Raw genomic sequence first — 4,937 nt, forward strand, 5'->3', positions numbered from 1 at the left:
TCCCCTCCTCCGGGACTTGACCCGGAAATCGATCAAGACACGCCATTTTGAAGAACGTCCCAATAGCTGGAATGCACATGGAGGAGTCGAGGAGGGGTGAGGGAGGAGGGGTGCGGGAGGAGACGAAAGGGAGGATACACGCGAGCAGACTATGCGGAAGTGTTTTCACCACTCGCGTATGAAAGCCCCGCCCCCACCTTCACAGCTGGTCGATTTCAACAGAGGAAAACCTACAACTGGAAGATGAGTGGAAAAGCGTCACATACATGTATAAGTGCTCACAGCTCCGTGGGAATTATTATGTGCAATTCATTTCTAAAAGGCTTTCACATTACTATAATTATAGTTTTATTTAAATGTAGGCTACATTTTACACCAAAACGGAACACAAAAGCAGGACCAGCATCATACATTGAATTCCTTTACTAACAAGAGAAAGATTCATTCATTTAAATAAATATTTAACCAGAAATGGGCCGGTTCTAAGGGGTTATTGAGTTAAGCCCGATGAGAGGGGATACAGCTGTGCACATGTCATCATTAACAGACGTCGTTTAAGAGTGACGTTTGAGTGAACGAGGACATCCCAATTAATACCCGAGGACTCCGCTGTCCTCGCATCACCTCCTCGTGTCTCTCGCTCGCATCTTACGGAGGCGGAGCTATAAGATGCAAAGAAGGGACGCGAGTGAGGGAAAGGAGGAGTCGAGGAGGGGTATTGGGATGAGGCTTCAGTGTTTTCCTTCCTGTCGTTAGTTTCCCTGGTGTGTCTGATTGTCTAATTGTGTTAACCTGTTGCCCTTGTGTTTCTCCCTCCCCTGCCCAGCTGTTTCTTGTCCCGTGATTACCCCTCTCTGTATTTAGTCTTGTCTCTTCCTGTGTTCCCCTGTCGGTTCATTGTTTGTCTTCCCTTCACGTCAGTCTCGCCGGTCTTCCTCCCTGTTTCTCACGGTCAGTTTTTGTGTCGTTGTTTTCTGTGCTACCATTTCGAGTTATGCCATGTTTTGTTTATCACCTTTTAAATAAAGCTCGCTTTTTGTTTCAAGACCTTTTTCCGTTTATGTAGTCTGCATTTGGGTCCTACCTTTTGCACAAATCGTAACAATATGTGCGGAGGATTCCTGATCAGCGAAGACTTTGTGCTCACTGCTCCGCACTGTAGCGCCGAGTGAGTATAACCTTTATCCACTATCTTTGAATCATTCAATTAGAAAGCCATTTGAATAGTCATCAAGATATATTAACCACCTTTATTTGTAAAAATTATCTTCAATATTATCTTTCATTTAGGGAACCGGACAAGGTCGTTGTTGGCACTCACAATCTCAGCAAAGTTGGTGAAGAAAATGTAAGAATCATTGAAAAGAGATACAAACACCGATCCTATTACCAAGTAGACAAAGGTAATGACATCATGCTCCTCAAAGTAAGTACACATGTTTTTTGGATCAAATTAGTAATTTAACTTTCAGCTTCATATTCAGCCATTTTTTGTTAGATTAAAGTCTGAAGAATAAAAAAGTATTATCTTATATTACAGACATTGCTAGTTTTGTGAGATTTACTTTTGAGATTGTGTTCCTCTCCAGTTGAAGAAGAAAGTTGCCGGGAACAAAAAACAAATCATTGCCCTTCCTTCTTCTAATATGCACATTCAAGAAAAGAAAACCTGCCATGTAGCTGGACGGGGTTTCATAAAGACTGGTCGTGGAGTTGTTGTTAGACACATCCACCATCATCAGCCTGTCATAAACCTGAACACATGCTCTAAGTCATTGGGTTGTATTCCTTCCGATGTTATCTGTGCCGGCGGTTATGGCAGCCACAAAGGCTTCTGTCAGGTATAATTTCTCTTTGTTGATGTAAAATGTAAGCTGGTATAAAAATCTTAAATAAAATAATGAATGCTATTACTTGTTCACAGGGTGATTCTTGTGTGCGACGGGATAGCTGTTGGTGTTGTGTCTTACAACTACCGCGGAAATTGTGGCCGTTTCTCAATCTCGAGGATACTGGCTTCCAAGCCAATATTTCAAGGATACTACGTCATCGAGTGCCGCCAAAGGACTGTTCCAATCTCCAGCATACTTGGAATTCCACCGGGGCCGCGTCCTTGGTTTGGGGGAAATTTCGAGGCTGCACATGGGTAGACTTTGCGTCCTTAAAATCCCCACAATGCTTTGCGCACGGACCAATTTCAAAAACCCTTGCGGAGAATGGCTGAACCGACGCATCACACATTTAAATGTAAGTATGTAGTGGCGTAGATGTGTTGGTAAATATTTACTTTGTTACATTTGTTTGTTATCACCAAAAATGTGTTCTGTGAAAGTAAAGCAAGTTCATAATTAGACATCGTGAGGTATTTATTTTCGGTACAGTTTATGTTGAAACACTTGTTTGGCTGTTCAATTCTTCTTCGTTTTCCGAAGCCATGGCTTGGAAGCATACTTGCTTCGTTTCTGAAGGAAGTGACTTGGAAGTACATGACTACCAAGCCAGCATCCTCGCGATTGAGAAACACCCCCTGACTACCCAAATTATCCCAACGTCTACACAGAGATCGCCAAATACCTTGGCTGGATCAACAGTATCATCAATTTAAAAAGCTTAATATGCAATATCATAAAGCTTTGCTTCAGCACACTTTGAATGTATTTAGGAGGGGAGGCTGTGTCTCAGCTGCTCGGTCAGTGTTTGGTCTTTAATGGAAAAGCAAAATAAAGCAAATGTTTTCTCTTTTGTTTATCCGAACACGTGAGGTTTGAATCTCTTATAGGAAAAAGTTTTACTTCAGCAAACATTCATTGTAATATGGAGGCTTTGTGGTGTCACAGATTGGTCTATCAAGGTTTATTTCATCAATATACATTCATTCATTCAAACAGTATCATAAATCTAACTCAGCTGAAATTGTTTTAAATGCTTTTATTACTAGTAGTCGCCTGGACTACTGCAATTCTTGTGTTCTCCAAAAAAACCTTAAAGAAATTGCAATTAATTCAGAATGCTGAGGCCAGGATTTTAACAAACACAGAAAAAAGGGATCACATGTTCCCTGTGCTGGCATCACTGCACTGGTTACCGGTGTCTTTCCGAGTTGATTTTAAAATGCTTTTAATTACACTGAACAAAAATATAAACGCAACACTTTTGTTTTTGCTCCCATTTTTCATGAGATGAACTCAAAGATCTAAAACATTTTCTATACACACAAAATAACCATTTCTCTCAAATTTTCACAAATCTGAAAAAATCTGTGATAGTGAGCACTTCTCCTTTGCCGAAATAATCCATCCCACCTCACAGGTGTGGCATATCAAGATGCTGATTAGACAGCATGATTATTGCACAGGTTTTCCTTAGGCTGGCCACAATAAAAGGCCACTCTGAAACGTGCAGTTTTGCTTTATTGGGGGGGTCTGGGGGGGTCCGAAAACCCTAGGATTAAACCCTAACATGTCACCCATCTCCTTCACATATAGTTGATCAGGTTGTTGATTGTGGCCTGTGGAATGTTGGTCCACTCTTCTTCAATGGCTGTGCGAAGTTGCTGGATATTGGCAGGAACTGGAACACGCTGTTGTATACGCCGATCCAGAGCATCCCAAACATGCTCAATGGGTGACATGTTAGGGTTTAACCCTAGGGTTTTCGGACCCCCCCAGACTCCCCCAATAAAGCAAAACTGCACGTTTCAGAGTGGCCTTTTATTGTGGCCAGCCTAAGGCACACCTGTGCAATAATCATGCTGTCTAATCAGCATCTTGATTTGCCACACCTGTGAGGTGGGATGGATTATCTCGGCAAAGGAGAAGTGCTCACTATCACAGATTTTTTCAGATTTGTGAACAATTTGAGATAAATGGTTATTTTGTGTATATAGAAAATGTTTTAGATCTTTGAGTTCATCATGAAAAATGGGAGCAAAAACAAGTGTTGCGTTTATATTTTTGTTCAGTGTATTTACAAGGCTTTACATAACCCGGATCCTACACACATCAGGGACTGCCTTTCTTTTTATAACCCAACAAGGACACTCAGATCCTCCGATGCAGTTCTTTTAGAAGTACCTAAAGTAATACACAAGAAAACTGGGGAGGCTGCTTTATGTTTTTCCCATTGGCTCGTAGAACAGCGAACTCCATTGGAGTTTTTCAAAGTAAATTGAAGACCTATCTTTTAATTTGGAGTAATTTTAGAGGTATAACTGTTTATGTTGTATTTTTTTATGGTTCTGTGATATAATTCTTTCTTGTTTGTTTATAACTTGTTTTTAATTATGTTCCTCCTTTTTTATTTTGTATCTGTAAAGCACCTTAGGCTGCATCTTGCATTAAATGTTCTATAATAATAATGCATTTTATTTAAAGAGCGCTTATCTAGAAAATCAAATACACTTTACACAGTAAAGCAATAGGGTTTTATGCAAATGCATTATCTTAGCATGATAAAAAAAAAAAAGTTATCCATTGAGCTGTAGGGGAGAAGAGAGGGGAGGCCATCTTACTTCTCAGTACAAAGCAACCGTACCTCACAAAGGTTCATCAACATTTCAATATATTATCATAAGTTAAACTGTTCATTATTTAGACACTCCATTCTAAAATATTGTATATATCATCAATATTTGATTTGAACTATAGCCTTTTTTTATTTATAAGTTTATTCCAATTATTATAAAACAAAACATGTACTCTTTACACAGTTTTTGTAGGCCATGATGGAAAGGAGGAGGGAGAAAATAAATCTAAATGCTTTCAATCAACTTGTTGACGATGGTAAAGGTGGCGAATACATTTTTAAGAACAAACAATAAAAAGGTCAGATTAAAGTAGTACTAGTCTCTTATTGTCGTTTGAGGTGCAGAGAATGTGACCAGCAACAACACCAGACAGTGTCAAGGGTTTGCAAGAGGCCTTTAGTATCCAGTCAAA

At 39.8% G+C, this 4,937-nt stretch overlaps 1 long non-coding RNA gene across 2 annotated transcripts; it reads left to right on the top strand.

The window, feature by feature from the left end:
• The first annotated feature begins 874 nt into the window (after positions 1-874).
• On the top strand, positions 875-1,904 carry LOC307013404. 2 transcript variants are annotated; one of them, XR_013800976.1, is made up of 4 exons: positions 875-951; positions 1,067-1,168; positions 1,291-1,426; positions 1,590-1,904. It is a non-coding gene; the product is annotated as an uncharacterized lncRNA (long non-coding RNA). The 2 variants fall into 2 exon arrangements; XR_013800977.1 differs by having other exon boundaries at positions 879-951; positions 1,047-1,168.
• Positions 1,905-4,937: the final 3,033 nt, after the last annotated feature.

This window comes from Notothenia rossii (assembly GCF_949606895.1).
Source record: "Notothenia rossii genome assembly, chromosome: 7".
NCBI classification, from domain to species: Eukaryota; Metazoa; Chordata; class Actinopteri; order Perciformes; family Nototheniidae; genus Notothenia; species Notothenia rossii.